Source organism: Phocoena sinus, chromosome 12 (assembly GCF_008692025.1).
Source record: "Phocoena sinus isolate mPhoSin1 chromosome 12, mPhoSin1.pri, whole genome shotgun sequence".
Lineage (NCBI taxonomy): Eukaryota > Metazoa > Chordata > Mammalia > Artiodactyla > Phocoenidae > Phocoena > Phocoena sinus.
This window is the reverse complement of record NC_045774.1, coordinates 62115887-62136112: the sequence shown is the minus strand read 5'-3', so window position 1 is coordinate 62136112 and position 20226 is coordinate 62115887.

Sequence of the window (20226 nt, the reverse complement as noted above, 5' to 3'; positions counted from 1 at the left end):
AACACTACAAATGAAAATGTAGTTTTCTGTTGTTGTTATTGTTAGTTGGTTTGTTCATTGGTTGTTGTTTTGTCTTTTTTTTTTTTAAGCACATGTAGATATATAGAATAGTTGGGTTAGCCTTAATAAAATTTTTGATGCTTGATGGAGGCCAAAGTTTCACGGTGAGGTAAAAATACTATTAAAACCATTAGACTGAAACCACAGTGCTTTATCTATTAGGCATGCAAATAAGAAGGTAAAGCATCAGGGCTAATTTTAAAGTAGTTTAAATGCAAGGTACTGTGATTTAAGGTCTGCCAGAAGGAGTGATTGCTTAAAAGTTTCTGTCTCAACAGTATGTGACCATCTTTTACTACCCTTATAAAAAAAATATATATATTTTAAATGTTATCTGACAAAAAATATCTTTTATCTCAATTTGTATTTTTTAAATTGTGAGATTAAACATTTTACTATTTATTTAATAATTTCTGCATTCTTTATTTTTTTTTACAGGAGCATTAATTGCAATTTTTAATTTTTTAAATTAATTTTTATTGGAGTATAGTTGCTTTACAATGTTGTGTTAGTTTCTACTGTACAGCAACGTGAATTAGCTATACATATATCCTCTTTTTTTTGGATTTCCTTCCCATATAGGTCACCACAGAGCATTAAGTACAGTTCCCTGAGCTATAGAGTAGTTTCTCATTAGTTATCTACTTTATACCCAGTATCAGTAGTGTATATATGTCAATCCCAATCTCCCAATTCATCCTACCCACCCCGCTTTCCCCCTTGGTATCCACACATCATACGGAGTGAAGTAAGTCAGAAAGAGAAAAACAAATATCATGTATTAACGCATATATGTGGAATCTAGAAAAATGGTATAGATGATCTTATTTGCAAAGCAGAAATAGAGACACAGGTGTAGAGAACAAATGTATGGATGCATTCTTTTCTGAAAAAATTATGCCTTTTAGCCATTTACCTACTAAAAACTTAGCATATTTAAGAGGGGATTAGAGAACAAAATAAATATTGAACCAAAAAGAGAGTTATAGTAGAAATGGTACTGCTTAAATTTCTGAAAGCATTTATAAGTTTTCACAGGATCTTTAAGTCTCTTAAGGATCAACAGTAACATAGTATAGGGAACTTAGAGCCATTGTTAGGTTTTGCAAAGACATTCATGTTATTGCATTGTTGGATGAAAACCATAAAGTCTAGGATTTAACAATGTTGGGTGGAAGGACTTCCCTGGTGGTCCAGCGGTAAAGAATCCACCTTTTAATGCAAGGGATGTGGATCCCATCCCTGGTCAGGGAACTAAGATCCCACATGCCGCAGGGCAACTAAGCCCACGTGCCACAACTACTGAGCTCACGTGCCTCAACTACAGCCCACGTGCCACAAACTACAGAGCCCACACGCTCTGGAGCCTACATGCCACAACTAGAGAGAGAAAACCCGCATGCCACAACTAGGGAGAAGCCTGCGCACCACAATGAAGAGCCCGCATGCTGCAACAAAAGATCCCGTGGGGCTTCCTTGGTGGCGCAGTGGTTGAGAGTCCACCTGCCGACGCAGGGGACACAGGTTCATGCCCTGGCCCGGGAAGATCCCACATGTCGTGGAGCAGCTGGACCCATGAGCCCTGGCCACTGAGCCTGCGCGTCAGGAGCCTGTGCTCCACAACGGGAGAGACCATGACAGTGAGAGGCCCACGTACCACAAAAAAGGAAATAAAAAAGACCCCGCATACCTCCTCAATGAAGATCCTGTGTGCCGCAACTAAGACCCGATGCAGCCAAAAATAAATAAATAATAAAATTTTAAAAAAAATGTAGAGTGGAGAAACAAGCATAAATAGATGCAGATATATCACACATGCAGATATATATTCTAAGAGGATAGTTTATAGTGATACAAGACTACCTCAAGAAATAAGAAAAATCTCCAATACATAACTTATACTTTAACTAGAAAAAGAAAATCCAAAGTAAGTAGAAAATAAGAGACAAAAAATGAAAAGATCAATAAAAGTAAGAGCTGATTCTTTGAAAAGATAAACAAAATTGACAAACCTTTAGCCAGACTCATCAAGAAATAAAAGAGGGAGCCCAAATGTAAAATCAGAAATGGACGAGAAGTTACAACTGACACCACAGAAATACAAAGGATCATAAGCGATTACTACCAACAATTATATGCCCAAAAAATTGGACGACCAAGACTGAATCAGGAAGAAATATAAAATATGAACAGACCAATTACAATTAATGAAACTGAATCAGTAATTTAAAAAAACTGTCAACAAACAAAAGTCTAGGAGCAGACAGCTTCTCAAGTCAATTCTTCCAAACATTTAAAGAAGATTTAACACCTATCCTTCTCAAACTATTACAACAAGTTGAAGAAGATGGAACACTTCTGAATTCAAATTATGAGGTCAACGTCACCCTGATACCAAAAACCAAACAAAGAAAAAACAAAAAAAGAAACTTACAGGTCAGTATCACTGAGAACATAGATGCAAATCCTCACTAAAATGTTAGAAAACTGTATTCAACAGTATAATGATCATACACCATGATCAAGTGGGATTTATCCCAGGGACGCAAGGATGTTTCAATATCTGCAAATCAGTTAATGTGATAAACCACATTACTAAATTAAAGAATAAAATCATATGATCATCTCAACAGATGCAGAAAAAGCTTTTGACAAATTCAGCAACTGTTTATGTTAAAACTCTCAACAAAGCGGGTATGGAGAAAACATACTTCAACATAATAAAGGCTAAATATGACAAACCTCAGCCACATCATACTCAACAGTAAAAAGTCAAAAGCATTTTCTCTAAGATTAGAAACAAAACAAGGATATGCACTCCTGCCACTTTTATTTAACACAGTACTGGAAGTTCTAGCCATCGAAATGAAACAAGAGAAGGAAATAAAAGGGATCCAAATTGGAAAGGAAGAAGTAACACTGTCAATATTTGCAGATGGCATGATACTATACATAGAGAATCCTAAAGATGCTACCAGAAAACTACTTTAATGCACAGAAATTTCTTGCATTCCTATACACTAATGATGAAAAATATGAAAGTGAAATCAAGAAAACACTCCCATTTACCACTGCAACAAAAAGAATAAAATATCTAGGAAAAAATGTAACTTAGGAGACTGACACTGATGAAAAAAATTGAAGATAAACAAATGGAAAACCATACCCTGCTCATGGATTGGGAGAATTCATATTGTTAACATAACTGTACTACCCAAGGCAATCTACAGGTTCAGTGCAATCCCTATCAAAATACCAAGAGCATTTTTCACAGAACTAGAATATTCTAAAATTTGTATGGAAACACAAAAGACCTCAAATAGTCAAAACAATCTTAAAAAAGAAGAACAAAGCTGGAGGTATCATGCTCCCTGATTTCAAACTATACTACAAAGCTACAGTAGTCAAAACAGTATGGTACTGGCAAAAAAGACACAGATCAATGGAACAGAATAGAGAGCTCAGAAGTAAACCCATGCACCTATATGCACAACACAGGAGGCAAGAGTATACAATGGGGAAATAACAGCCTCTTCAGTAAATGGTGTTGGGGAAACTGGACAGCTACATAAAATAGAACCAAACTGGACTACTTTCTCACACCATATAAAAAATAAATTCAACATGGATTAAAGATTTAAGTGTAAGACTTGAATCCATAAAACTCCTAGAAGAAAACATAGGCAGCATGCTCTTTGACAGTGGTCTTAGCAATATTTTTTGGGATATGTTGTCTCAGGCAAGGGAAAAAAAGCAAAAATAAACAAATGGGACTACATCAAAGAAACGAGCTCACGCACAGCAAAGGAAACTGTCAAAAAAATGAAATGGCCACCTATTAAAAGGAAGAAGATATTTATAAATGATATATCCAATAAAAGGTTAATACCCAAAATATATAGAGAGAACTCATACAACTCAGCATCAAAAAAACCCAAACAACCTGATTTTTTAAAAAGCTGAGGACCTGAGGGCTTCCCTGGTGGCGCAGTGGTTGAGAGTCCGCCTGCCGATGCAGGGGGCACGGGTTCATGCCCAGGTCCAGGAAGATCCCACGTGCTGCAGGGCAGCTAGGTCCGTGAGCCATGGCTGCTGAGCCTGCGCATCCGGAGCCTGTGCTCCGCAATTGGAGAGGCCACAACAGTGAGAGGCCACAACAGTGAGACGCCCGCGTACCAAAAAAAAAAAAAAAGCTGAGGACCTGAATAGACATTTTTCCACAGAAGACGTACAAATGGCCAGTAGGCACATGAAAAAATGCTTAACATCCCTAATCATCAGGGAAGTGCAAGTCACCTCACAACTGTCAGAATAGCTATGATCAACAAGACAACAAATAACAAGAGTTGGCAAGGCTGTGGAGAAAAAGAAACACTTGTGCACTGTTGGTGGGATTGTAAATTGGTGCAGCCATTATGGGAAACAGTATGGAGGTTTCTCAGAAAATTAAAAATATAACTACTGTCATTTGATCCCATAACTTTACTTCTGTATACTTACTCAAAGCAAAACCACTAATTTGAAAAGATATATGCACCCCTATGTCCAATGCAGCATTACTTACAATAGCCAAGATAGGGAAGCAACCTAAGTGTTTGTTGATAGATGAATGCATAAAGAAGACATAATATATATAATACATAGTGGAATATTATTCGGCCTTCACAAATGAAATATTGCCATTAGCAACATGAGTGGATCTAGAGCAAATATGCAAAGTGGAATAAGTCAGAGAAAGACAAATGCCCCATGATCTCACTTATATGTGCAATCTAAAAAACCAACCAACCATACAAAATACAATGAAAACAGACTCATAGATACAGAGGACAAATGGGTGGTTTCCAGAAGGGAGGGAGGTAGGGGATGGATGAAATAGGTTCAGGCAAATAAGAGATGAAAAATCTCTAGTTATATAATTAATGCCATGAGGATGTAATATACAGCATAAGGAATATGGTAAATAATATTGTAATAACTTTATATGGGTCAGATGGTTACTAGATTTACCGTGATTTCATACTGTATGCAAATGTCAAATCATTATGTAATACACCTGAAACTAACATAATATTGTGTGTCAACTACATGTCAATAAAAAATGTACTATAAAATACAAAAGAAGTGAGCTGTCAATAGGCTTTTTGAAAGAAAATTGCTGCCCTCCCTGATTCCCATTACCCTCCCACATCTTTTGGAAAAGGGTGGGAGAGGGAGACTACTTCTTTCAAAACAATTCCAGACAGGCAAATTTTCTAAGACTTTTTACCGAAAGTTTGGAGCATGTCCTCTGCAGTGTGGAAAGAATAAAAAGCGGGTGAGAGAGGTTGGTTAGAGAGCTGCTTGGGCAGGGGAGCAACAGGTAACTGAGTGCTTCTAGGGAATAATTGGACTACTTTTTATCGATATGTCAAAATATGCATGAGTGCTTCCTTGGAACAAATATAAGCCACATGGGAGAGTGAGCCTAGAGCTGTTTTAAGTCCTACCGGAGAGAAATACCTAAAAAGTGTGCCAGGATTCTAGAAACTATGAGGAGTGAGCTACACACACACACACCCATACACACACAAGAAACAGGAATGAATAGTGAAGCCATCAACTGAAAGTATTGCTTGTGTTGTGAAAGTTTCACCTGGAGAGTACCATCAGGAGAATGTTTAATACCAAGGACAGACCCCACAATAAAGTACCTCCATTTAAACATCAGCCAGGCACACACAGCAAGAAGCCAATAACAATTCATGTAGGAAATGTAACTGATCTCTTCCCTTAATTGTCTCCCTTCTCATAACATCTCTATTCTCTAGCTACAAATGAATTAGTTTGGTTATTAGAGAGGGGTGGGGTTGAGTGGGAGGAAGATTAGAATAGAACAACCATACCTACCATCCCCACTGCAAATTGATAGCTTACTGTGGCCCAGGCTGGAGGATGGGAGAGGAACTGCTGTTAAATCACATTTGACATTGTGGTAGATTACCTTGTTTTCCAACATTTCTTTGTTCCCTCTCTGCCACTGTTTCATTACCTACTTCATTGTAAGAGGAGTGTAATTTCTCACCTTGCTGATGTTGAACTTGGCCATGTGAGTTTCTGTGGCTGATGGAATGTTAGTGAGTATGACTGGAACAGAGGTTTTAAATAATGTGCTTTCAGGATTGGTTTTGATCTCTTGCACTTCTATTTACCATGAGAAGAAAATGCCCTGGGTAGTAACTGGTTGAAGAATGATGAAGACAGGTGAGAAAGATGTGAACTGAACTGAAGCCTAATATACAGCTTAGACCAGCGGAACCCAGGGGAGTTCAGAAGTATACTCCACAGATCTCAGAGTAAGAAATAAACACTCTCCCTGCCAGCCACTGACATTTTGAAGATGTTTCTAACACAGTGAAAAACTGGCTATTGCAAGCAATTTGATTAGCATAAAGGATTGGCCATTCTAATTTCTTAATTAAGATTCTGTTACTTTAATATGACCACAGAACATTTTACTATCTAAAAGTTATTTTTAAAACTTTGAAGTCAAAGACTGAGATTGTTTTTAACAGCAAGAGAAAAATACTTTTCCACTGACTACATGTTAAAAGGAAAATGGAAAACAAGAATTAAGTTGCATATTATTGAGTACCACAAATTTTGTCTATTTTTCTAGCTGTTAAACAGTTTTCCAGAGTAATAAGACCCCTTTCCATTCAAAAACAAACATTAACAGCACATATAAGCGTATACTAATTCTTAACTTCGTCACATAAATTGACATAAAAAAGGTCAGAATATATGTTTTTCAAATGTGCAATGTGTAAAACTAAGTCAACAAGGACACAACCTGAATTAGTTTCATTGTGTGTGAAAAATGCTTTTACAAGTTTACTCATTTCTAAGGCTAAGGATGAAATGAGGACAAGAAACATCTTTATCATTCATAATTCGGTTAAACTTGGACAATATTTGTTGCAGGCCCTAACATTTCACTTAAAGAATTTACAAAGGTCACAATCCAAGAAAGAACAAACACCAGAATGTTCTTTAGGTATATAACAATAAAGTAAACATTTGTTATAGATATTAGCTGATGTTATGTTATGGTACACAAGCTAAATTAATACATCTCATATTATCTATCCAGTGACAATCCCCTTTCAAATAATAGAAAGAATTTCTATAAATAGTTTTCATCACGTCAGCCTGAGCCCAGGCCCATTTCATACTAGATAATAAGATGATGTTAACCTTTTGATTTTTTTCTCTAGCAGATTTCATCCTATTTCAAATCAGACACAAACAAAATCTTACAGGAAACATAATAAGAAGTGAAATTGCTCTAAAGCACCTTTGTCTCTAGAGGAACTTTTTCACCCTCTGTGATGTGCTAGGATATATCTAATCTAATGATCAGCTGCCACCAAGTAATCGAATATCCCAGAGTTTGAACTGCTACAGAGCCTGTGCATTTCACTCCTCTTATTTTTAGCTCTAAATAAGTCTGCATGACACTAAATTGCTGCTTTTGATAAGAAGTTGCATATATTTGTATTTATTCTCAAGTGTTTATTCTCAAGGTTGGTAGGTATATTTTAGCATGTACTTGAAGAGGTATACTTGAAAATATACTTACTCATAAGAATGAATATATGGGGCTTTAAAGGCAATTTTAAAGTAGCTCTAGAAATTTGAATTCTAAACCTTCAAAAAATTTTAGCATCCTTTTTGATTATGAAATACAAGTCTTTTAAAAAATATTATAGTCACTAAGGTGATGAAAATACTAAGAGACTTCTCTTGTGGAAAAACAAAATAAAAAAACACACAGGCGGGCTTCCCTGGTGGCGCAGTGGTTGAGAGTCCGCCTGCAGATGCAGGGGACACGGGTTTGTGCCCCGGGCCGGGAAGATCCCACACGCCGCAGAGCGGCTGGGCCCGTGAGCCATGGCCGCTGAGCCTGCGCATCCGGAGCCTGTGCTCCACAACGGGAGAGGCCAGAACAGTGAGAGGCCCGCGTACCACACACACACACACACACACAAAACCACACACACAGGCAATATAATTGAGGAGTTTCAACCACCTGTTTTTTGATAAGGTGAATTCTTCTTATTTTTGCTATGTTAACCCTCAAAAAGAGTATTTTTCTACTCCTGCCACACAAAAATAACTATAAGAAAAAGATGGTTAGGGTAACTTACTCTGAGCATAGCAAAGTGATCTTACTACAACTGTAAGATTTTAAAAGGGTATTAAAAATTATAAAGCAGTTGTAAACAGACCTTCTTATGACCTCAAGTTTCCTTTACCTTATGTATACCTTCTGTGAAAATTGATTGCTCATATATAATATTCCCTTTCCTGGTAATTAGCAGAGCTGAAATCTAAACTTCTCCCAAGAGCACAATAATCCCATCTCCAAAGACAGCTTGGAAGAAATACGGTAGCAATGCAAGCTCTCTTATCTCTAGGACCATTCAATGGCTAAATGAGAAAATTTGTAATTTAAAATAGCTGGTTTCCAACACACAAAGTTGCTGATGGTAGCAAAGCTCTCTAAATTATATTATAGTCTTAGCACAACCATAAGGAAAGCCATTTCTAAAGGAGGAACCTTTAATATCATTCTCCACATGTTTAATTTCAGATAATAACCAGGTGGTTCAGAACTTATTTATAGAGCTAATTTGAAGGAGGTGAATTAGAACTCTTCTGAATGTTAAAACTTCACCAGTAAACAATCCTGCCCAGCCCATTTAACCACACAACCAGAGGAAAAACTTACCTTCAACAAAGTGATTAGTGTAGAGGTGGCCAATCCCCATAGGTATGTCTATCATCACAAAATTAAGTGGAGTGACTGCTTGCCTAGCAGCGTATTCAGTAGTAATGCCTTTTTCCCCCCTCACACTCCCAGGGCCATTTTTGGTGTCCTCTTTTCTCTGCTTTATTCTTCCAGGCCATTTTCCTACTTTCATCCCTAAACTCATTTATCTTTGAATCACAGGCAAGTGAAAAATTGCAGTCATTGGGCACAGAGGTGACTTCTATTCTTTGAAGATTTAAGTTACTCTTTACTGCCATTTCTTTCAACACTACTTTTTTACGTTTCTCAGTCATTTCATTATCTATAAATATGATCCTTCTATTACCCATTCTCTAGGCTCCTCTCAGATCCTCCTCCTATGACCTTTTCCTCTACCCTTTATTAGCCTTTCACTTCCATGCTCATGTTCTGGATCTTGTCATTATAAACAAATACAACTCCTTCCTAACATCAATTTCATGCAAAACACTCTCCAATAGTTACTTTTTATCTTTAGCTCACTCCCTTTGATACTACAACTCCATCAACACTTTCACACCCACGAGAACCTATAATCTGTAGATCTGACTACCATTTTACCATGCCTCACCATGCTTGTATCATCATTATTTTCTACCCCAGTTTTGATTCCAGACCCCATCAATAAAATTATTCCCTTCCATATATATTTTAACTCTCGTCACTCTTTTCTCATCACTTTAGCAAAACCCTAACCCTAGTTAAATCCAACTCTCTGCCTCCTCTGATCCTATACATAAGTAACTAAATATGGCCAGAGAATTACACACAATTATGCTGACTGTTTACATTTTAAACACATTACTATCAATGTCAAGTACACGATCTACAGAGTTGCGTGGCAGTCATACTGTATTTCCCTGACATGTTCACTTTCTTCACTCACAGTTGGTGAGTCTGCTACCATTTTACTGAGGAAAAATATCATAGAATATCTGTAAATCCCCACATCACCTAACTATATATACTCTGTCTTCTCTCCATTTACTATAGATGAAATATCCATGTCTCTAGCTAAAACCATGTGCATTCATTCTCACCCCCTATTGAACATTTAAAAATATGGCTCTTACCGTTCTTTTACTTCTTTTCACCTCCATGTTCTTGCACCATGATCCAAGCCATAACAATTTCTCACTAGAGTTATTATAGTGGCCTCTGAATTTGTCCCTCTGCCCCCACCCTTCTCCCTTATAATCTACCAGATCATGTTACTTTTTTTTCTTTAAACCATCCAATGACTTAAAAGAATAACCAGATCCTTATAACAGACTACAAGGCTCTATTTGATTTTACCTTCCCTTTCCTCTCCAATCACATCTCCCCATTATTTCCTCCAAGCACTCTGACCTTCTTTACTATTCCTCAAACACTCTGGGGAAGCTTTGACCTAAAGATTTTGCACATGTTCCTGGTTTTGACTTGAATACTCTTCCTATAAACAGTGTTATATTTCACCAACTTTGGGTCTTTGCCTAGTTTAACTTCATGAGACTTTTTCATCTCCTTATTCATTGCTTCATTTTTCTCCATAGCACTTGTTAATATCTGATTTTATTATGCTTATTCATTTTGTTCATTGTCTATCCATATCCACTAAAACATAAGTATCAGTGGAAAGATTTTTTGTCTATTCTTTTTTTACGAATTCCTAGCTATATGTCTGGCACACAGTAGAGGCATTAAGTAAATATATTTGAATCAATTAATGAGTAACCTTCACTGATAACTGGGGGTTGATTAAAATCCCATAGTTCCACAAGAAGAAAATCGTGATATACTTTTCATGTGATATATTTTATGATTCCTAAGGACATACTGGAATACATTAAAATCCCTCTTGAAAACTTTTCTCCTAGATGTTAATCTGTAATAGCATCCTAAATCAGATTTATAATCAAAATATAATAACCTCAATAGTCTTGTCATAAGCTATTTTAGAAGAAATTCTCTATAACAGTTCTATTCAAGGATTATAATTTTTTAGAAATTCCCATTTTATTGAAAGTGAAAACTTGGTTCCTAAGCTTACTCCATCAATATTTCTATCTTTAAGTTTGACTGTAAATTACCTGGGACAAAAGAGTGGGAATTTTAGGATTAAGATGGAATGACATTTCCACTAATGTATAACTAACATTTTGATTTATAAGAAATGCATAAATTCCATTGTATCTCCTTTTGAAAAAGACCATTTTTCTAACTAATGTCTACATATTATATACAGACCAAAACTGGTTTGTATATTTGATTTATGACAATTAATAGTCAGGCTATCCTATCTCTTCATTCATGTATAGAACAGCTTTTATTTTATTGGACAGTTCAATCTTCTTAGGAGCCAGTTCCTACTAACTTTAATTCCTTCCTTCTTTTATACTACAAATAATTCTCACTTCTATCAGTATACTCCCATCCTATACTCAGAATAACACCTGCAACCTGGATTAACTTTATCACGACTCATGAATGAAAGTATAGTTGCCTGCAGTTGGCATACAAAAATGCTAAACTCATTTAGAATAGGGTCACAAAAGTCAACCTTCTTTCATCGCCAGAGAGACAATAAGCAAGCCAGCAAGTGGGTACATCTTTTTGAAGTGTCAAGTAAACATAATTATAATAAATAACTCATATTTTGTACTAACATGTCCTCATGTTCTAAGCATAAGAATGACATAATCAGATTTGAATTTTAGGAAAATCAGACCAGAATGATTTTAATAAATGAAGGCTTCTAACATATCCTCTCTCTCACTCTTACCAAAATAGCAAGAGGAAAACAAAAGAAGCAAAATCCATTACTTTAACTGGAGGTAGACATGATGAATTGGAGCCCAATAGCCATTTTAATATATTTCTAGAGTGTTTTCATATATTGCAGAAGCTAGAATTCTGCATTTTCCAGAAACTCTGGCAGCTACAGCTCTGTATATAACTTTGATTCTGCCAGTCAGATACACTGCCAGGACATTTGCATCGTTAATATGATACGGGGGCCATTTATACTCTTTCTTTCGTTTCTGCTAGCAAAAACCATCACAGGGTGTCTGGTTTTCTGTGGCAGCATTAACAAAGATATTAATGTGTGGTCACTTGATCCATGACTCTTAATAAGAATTGTGTAGGGTATCCATTTTCCTAGTGACTTTTTGCAGGTGTTTCTGGAAGCTGCAGTTGTAACAGTGGCTCCCTGATCACGGGGATTTTCTGAGAACGGCTTTTTGATTTTAAGTTTTCTGATCTTGCTGTGGCTTCCTTATTTTGGTAATATGGCACAGCATGACTCTTGAGCTGGCATTTGGAATGGCAGGTTTCTAATTTTCTTAATCAAAGAAGAGCATTACCTCCCATTGTGACTCTCTTCTTTACTGAAGTCCTTTTGAAAGCTCAATCTAAAATGTATTTCTTAAGCTTAACCAACAACTTTTAAAACCATTTAATACACTGCAACAAACCTTTTTGTGCTTAAAACATCTAAAATACCCTTATTCATCCAAAATATATATATGAAACTTCCACAAAACAACCAAAACCAGATAATTTGATTTTAAAAAATGGACAAATGACGTGAATAGACAGTTCTCCAAAGAAGATATACAAATGGCCAACAAGAATATGAAGTGCTGCTCAACATTCACTAATCCTAAGAGAAATGCAAACCAAAACCACAATGAAATAGCATCTCAAATCCATTAGGATAGCCACTATCAAAAGAATAGGAAATGAGTATTGACAAGCATGTAGAGAAACTGGAATCTTGTGCATTGTTGGTGGGAACATAATGGTGCAGCAATTATGGAAAATGGTATAAACGTTCCTCAAAACATTAAAAATAGAATTGCCATGTGAGCTGGTAATTTTCCTTCTGGGTGTATATCCAAAAGATCAAAGCAGGATCTCAAACAGATGTGTGAAACTCCTATTCATTGCAGCATCACTCATAAGGGCCAAGCTGTAAAAGCCACCCAAATATCTATCAACATACAAAAGAAAAAATAAAATGTAGTATATACATATAATAGAATATTACACAGCCTTAAAATAAAATGAAATCCTGTCACATGCTAAAACATGGATAAACCTCAAGGTCATTATGCTAAGTGAAATAAGCCAGTCACAAAAGGACAAATACCGTATGATTCCACTCATGTGAAGGATCTAAGGAATCAAAATCATGAAGCAGAAAGTAGAAAGGTAATTGTGAAGAGCCAGTGGGAGGGGGAGGGAGAATTAGTCTTTAGTGAATAAAGTTTGTTTTTCAAGATGAAAAATTTCTAGAGATCTGTGGAACAACAATGTAAATACACTTAACATACTGAAGTGTACACTTAAAAATCGTTGTCAGTAAACTGAATGTGATTTTTTTTACAACAATATAAAAGTCCACATTCTCTGAAACTGACCCTTGACTATTTTACAACGTTGAATGTCAAAAAAAAATCACACAATATCAAACAAATAGCATAACTATGCTATATATATTACAAAGGAAATGGACTTTATAGTCACCAATAAATAAATCACAGCTCCACTCTCAAGAAAGTTTCATTTTTGAGAGAAATAAATGTAGTAAATTATAGATTCCTCTTATCAAAGTTTAGAAGGGGCCATGATGTGAGATAAAGTGGGCTCAATTATTTGGAAATGCCATTTGGCATCTCCAACAAACAGCATTCTAGTGAATTTGGAAAAATTCACCAGTGGCCACATCAGCCCTGACACATCAGAATTTGCATAGATTTCCAAAGAATCATGAAGCTTTTCCAATGTGGAGAACATTTTCCAGAGCTGGAGAATAACTGCACCCAAATTTGGAGATATGAGAGTAGATATGAAAGCTTTCCATAAGAGAAAGAAAAAACGGCTTTAAGCTACTTTTATTACACAAAGCAATAGCAATTAGATATTTCAACATACATACAGCAAACCCAGCTAAAATCAATCTTTGACATAACTTATTGCTGTGTGGCTGATTCAGTGAGGATAAAAGAATTTCCCTAAAATAAAACGATTCTCTGCCTAAATGAGCAATGTGTATTCTGCCAATTTTTCAGTCAGATGTCCCATGAAAACTATCAGGCAGAGCAATATTATTTTCTTGGAAGAGAAAGTAAGCTCAGCAGAATTTCACGTAAAAAGCACATTCCTGCAGTGGCTATAACCTATTAAGTCTTCTTCTATTCTCAGCTCTTTCGCCTCTCCCTTAATCCTCTGAATGTCTGATGCTAATTCACATCAACAATATCTTTTCCAGGTTGAGCACTAAAAATACAAAATAAAAAAAAGATTCTAAAAGAAGCGCCCAGTCAAATGTAGGAAAAAGATCCACTTATTTTCAGGTGGAGTCAAGGGGAAAATAAGAGACTTGAATATTTTGTATTCATTCAAAGACAAGTAGAAAAAAATAATATGGACGCCATGTAAGTATTCTATGATGCATTAGAAGATAATTGATAAAAGATAAAGAACACACTTTAAAGGAAGATTTACAATATAAAATATAAATAATTTTTAGGTACCAGATGTTTTACAATCTGAAGGAGAAAATAAATATAATAAAAAGAGGACACGTGAGATAAAATTACATCTCAGGTAAAAGATAAGCTGACATTATTTAAGTCAGAAGGCATATAATTGAAGCCATTAGAAACAGGATTAAAATTGAATTTAAAAAATTATAATTTTAAGGGGATATCTGAGAGGCTATTTATGAATACTAAGAAAAGGAAAATAAATGGAAATTGTTCAAGAGAAGTTGAGAGGACCAAGAAAGAAATGAGGACGATTAAAAATACAGATACTTCAGAACAGAACAGAATAAGTGGAAAGGAAGAGATCAAGATGGCAAAGAGGATGTGGAGATCACATCCCTTCATGAAAACATCAAAAATACATCTACATGTGGAACAATTCTCACTGGAAACTAGAAAAAGCACTCCTTTACAACAAAGGCTGTAAGAAAGACACACACATAATTGGTTAGAGATACACACATAATTGGTAAAGATACACACATAATTGGAAGAAAGGAGATCTAGTCATGACCTGTGCCCCTAGTAGGGGACTCAGAGGAAAAGGGAGATTGCAGGGGTGAATACCCACCCACACTAGGGAGTGAACAGGTCAAGCCATGGACTGGGCATCCCAGTCGTGGGGTCCTATGTGGAGGAGACAAGCAACCTTGGCTGGTTGGAGGAGCTCTGGAACAGACAGAAAGGCTGAAGAAGACTGAACTCTGCTCTTGAGAAGTACATACACACACACGTACACACACACACACACACACACACACACACACTGGCTTGCTCCCAAGGCAAGGTGGAGAGAGGTCTGATCTAGCAGCTGCAAGGTTTCCCAGGACTGCCTTGCTGCACACCCCAGCCCCAAATGAGTGACTGCTCCAGCCCCACTCACTCCATGACACAGTACAACACTGGATCTGAAACAAACAGGACTGGGGAAATGAGTTGACCTTGGGACACAGAAGTGACCCAGTCCCAGGGGAAGCCCAGGTGGGGTGGTGACAGCAGTTGTTGGCACTTCCTCAAGTGGTATCCCAGAAGCAGCCCAGATTTCTGACGGCAGCAAGTCTGCCACAGCTCACCCATGATACTCACAGAGAAACCACATGGGCCTCACCTCCCCTGCAGTGGTTTCACACAGAGTGAGAGCAGCAGAAGCTGGGCACACTGATGAGACATGACAGACAAAGGGGACTTGGCCCCAAGGCAGAGGGGAAAACAGTCTGCTCCAGTGACTGCCAGGTCTCCTGATAGCACTTCCATGATATATTCAGAGTGCTGAAAGGGAGAAACCTGCAATCTACCATACTCTACCAAGCAAGATTATTGTTTAGAATAGAAGGAGATAAAGAACTTCCCAGACAAGCACTAAAAGAATTAATCAATATTAAACCTACCCTAAAAGAAATGAGCAATTAAATCCTACACTATATTGAGATGTGACAAATGCTACAGGAAAAGTAAAGCAAGGAGGGGTAGGGAGAGCAGGGGATTGAAAGTTATTAAAACAGGGGCCTGGAAATTCCTACACTTGCAGTAACATGGATAGACCTAGGGAATATTAACACTTAGTGAAATAAGTCAGACAGTGAAAGACAAATACTGCATAATATCACTTATAAATGGTATATAAAAATAGTACAGATGAGTGTATAGGTAACACAGAAACAGACTCACAGACACATGAAACAAACTAGTGGTTACCAAGGGGAGAGGGAAGAGGGGAGGAGCAAATTAGGGGTATGGGATTAAGAGATACAAACTGCTATATCCAAAACAGATAAACAACAAGGACATACTGTATAGCACAGGGAACTATAGTCATTACCTCCTAATAACTTTTAATGGAGTATAATCTGTAAAAATACTGAATCACTATGCTATACACCTGAATCTAATATAACACTGTAAATAAACTATACTTCAATGAAAACAAAAAGCTTACATAGCTTTGGTAACAACAAAAAAGAATAAGTGGGAAAACACTTTTTCAAAAATCTAAGGAAAAATGGTTCTTAAATTCCTGAATCTGTATCTGGCAAGAGTTCACTGGCAAGGGCTCAGTAAAGCAGAAATTTTTATTAAAAAGTCATTGACAGGACTTCCAGTTTCTGTTCAGCCTGTTAGAAGCTAAGAAGCTGCCACTCCACCCTCACAACAATCAAAGAGCTGAGCAACCTAAAAAGAGAGAGCTCTTCCTGGATCCTTCAAAGGGCAGGGCGGGGAGTGTAATAGGACAAACCATTGTTCCAAAATTGGAGATATTCACAGGCAAATACAGAGAAATACAACTTACCTGAATAGAAAACCACAACCTGAAACTGCCCCAGAACTAGTGCTGCAGTGGGACAGCCTGACCTATAATCAATAAACTTCTGGAAGCCCACCGTAGACAACTTTGAGAGTTAAAAACTCCAGGAAACCCAGTCAGACAGGAGCCTCCACAAGTTGGTGACATTTACCTATGGGAGCTTGACTAGGTTTGCACAGAAAATATCAGAGAAAACCCCTCTCAGGCTTCAGGCAGGGAACGAGGAAGAGGAGCTATTTTAAAATGTACCAGGGCATTTGGTTTTTCTTAACAAGACCTGCCCTCAGGGGAAACTAGTTAACCAGAGTCAAAGCTGCTGCTGTTTATTAGAGCCTAACTGACCTGGGGGGAAAAAACATGCAACCCTGCTAGCTCTAATTTTCTACTTGGAGAGAAGAAAATACCCAATACTAGTGCACTTTAGCTATTTTGTCCCACCTAAGGAAGGGTGGGGATGAGAAGCTCCGTGTGCAGTCCATACTCCAGAAGCATTGGCAGACTAAAAATCTGAGACCTAACTATAACACTATAGTAGAGCTTTCTCTCCCTCCACAACTTGCTACTACGTTAGTAAAAGCCTAGCTACAGAAGTTTCTTTTATCCAGTACAAATATAGTTACCAAAAAAGCAAAGACAAAAACAAGACATACTCAAAGGCAAAACCACAGATTCAAGAGACAAAGTGAGCATCAGAAAGAGACCCCAAAATGGCACTGATGTTGGAATTATCAGACCAGGAATTAAAAAAAAAAAACTAGGATTAGCATGCTAAGGGTTCTCTTGGATAAAGTAGATAGAATGCATGAACACATGGGTGATACAAGAATAGAGATGAAAATTCTAAGAAAGAAGGAAAAGAAATGCTAGAGATCAAAAACACTGAGAGAAATGAAGAATATCTTTGTCAAGCTAATTATTAGCAGATTAGACACAGCTGAGGAAAGAATTTCTGAGCTTGAGGATATCTAAATAGTAATCTCCTACCCTGAATAAAGCAAACAGACTAAAAACAAACAAAACATAATATCTAAGAGCTGCGGAACAACCGCAAAAGATGTGACATATGGGTTATAGGAATTCAAGAAGGAAAAGCAAGAGACAAAGGAGGAGAAGCAATATTTGAAAGTAATGGCTGAAAACTCCAAATACCAAACCACATATCCAAGAAGCTTGGAGAACAAGCAAAGTCAATGCCGAAAAACTGCCCCCGACAAGTTACTTTCAAATTACAGAGAATAAAGGACAAAGAAAGAATCCTGAAAGAAAAGAAGATGGGGAGGTGCATACCTACCATAGAGATATAACAATTATAATAAAACATTATTATATTTATAATATAAATAACAATTATATCTGACTTCTCCTCAGAAAGCATGCAAAGACGACGATAGGGGAGTAAAATATTGAAACTGTTGAGGAAATTTTAAAAAGCTCACAAACCAAGAATTCTATATCCTGAAAAATTATCATAAATGAAAGATAAACACTTTCCCAAACAAATATTGAGGGAATTTATTACTAGTACACTGCCTTGCAAGAGATGTTAAAAGAAGTCCTTTAGAGAGGAGGAAGTTACATAGGTACAAAACTTGGATCTCCATAGAGGAAGAGTATCAGAGAAAGGGATAAGTGAAAATAAAATAAAAACTAATTTTTCTAGATTGCACTAACATAACAATCTGTTCAAAATAATAAAAGCAACATTGCATATGAATAAGCAACATAAATAACAGCAATGATACACGGGGCAAAATGGAGGAATTAAAATTATTTTGTTCTTATAAGGTACACTAGCTGTGAAGTGCTACAATGTCATTTGAAAGTATACTGGGATTAGTTGTAAATGTATATTGCAAACTCAAAGGCAGCCATATGAAAAAGGGAATAAATAAATAAAACTGGTATAATAAGGAGAGAAAATGGAATCATAAAATGCTCAAGTACAACCACAAAAGGCAGAAAAAGAGAAGATGAAAGTAGGAACAAAGATCAAAGGCAACACAGAAAACACAAATATAGATGTCCACACAACTATATCAATAATCACTTTAAATATCAAGAGTCTAAAGGCCCTAGTTAAAAGACAGTGGTTGTCAGATGGATCAAAAAATAAGACACAACTATATGTTGCCTACACGTTAAATATTAAGACACACAGGTTAAAGGTAAATGGATGAAGACAGGTATAACATGCTAAAAAAAATGAAGGTAGTTATACTGGTCTTTGCACAGGGCACAATTCAGAGCAAGAAAGTATCAACAATAAATAGGGGCATTATGTAATGATAAAGCTATCAATTCTCTTAAAAGGCCAAACAATTCTCATTGTGTATGCACCTAACAAAAGTGTTAAATTCTATGAGGCAAAAACTGCTTGAACTCTAAGGAGAAATAAATGAACCCAGTTTATAGTTGGGACTTCATCACTCCTCTATCAAACATGGAGAGATCCAGCAGGCAGAAAATTAGAAAGGACATAGTTGAATCAACACCACCACACGTCAACAGGATATTATTGACATCTATAGATTACTTCATCCGACAACACCAGAACACACGTTATTTTCAAGCTCAAATGGAACACTGACCTAGGTAGACTCTATTCTGGGCCATAATACACAAATTTAAAAGAATGAATTTCATACATCTGCTCTCATTCAACAATGGAATTAAACTCAAAATCATAACAGTTGAAAAATCCCCAAATGCATGGAGATTAAACAATGCACTTTAAATAATACATGAGTCAAAGAAGAAATCTCAAGACATTTTAAAATCAATTTAAAAATTTATGAAAATTTCTGGCATTCAGCTAAAGCTGGACTTCGAAGCAAATAATAGCATTGAACGTATACCCAATAGCAATTAGTTATTTAAGCGTACATACAGCAAACCCAGCAAAAATCACTCTCTAACAACGGATCACTGTGTGCTTGGGTCTGGGAAGTAGGAGAAGGCCTACTGTACAATCCAGGCTGTAAGAAAGATAAACATGTAATTGGTTAGGAAGAAAACAAAAGAAAGCCAGTCTGGACCTGTGCCCCTAGGAGGGGACTCAGAGGAAAAGGGAGACTGCAGGGGTGAACACCCACACTAAGGAATGAGCAGCACAAGGCATGGACTGGGTTTCCCAGTCCTGCAGTCCTATGTGGAGGAGACAAGCACCCTTGGCTGATTGTAGGACCTATGGAACAGATGGAAGCACTGAAGAAGACTGAACTCTGCTCGTGACCAATACACACACACACACACGCACACACACACACACACACAGACACCGGCTTGCCCCCAAGGCAAGATGGAGAGAGGTCTGATCTAGCAGCTGCAAGGTTTTCCCAGGACTGCCTTGCTGCACACCCCAGCCCCAAATGAGTGACTGCTCCAGCCCCACTCACTCCATGACACAGTACAACACTGGATCTGAAACAAATGGGACTGGGGAAATGAGTTGACCTTGGGACACAGAGGTGACCCAGTCCAAGGGGAAGCCCAGGTGA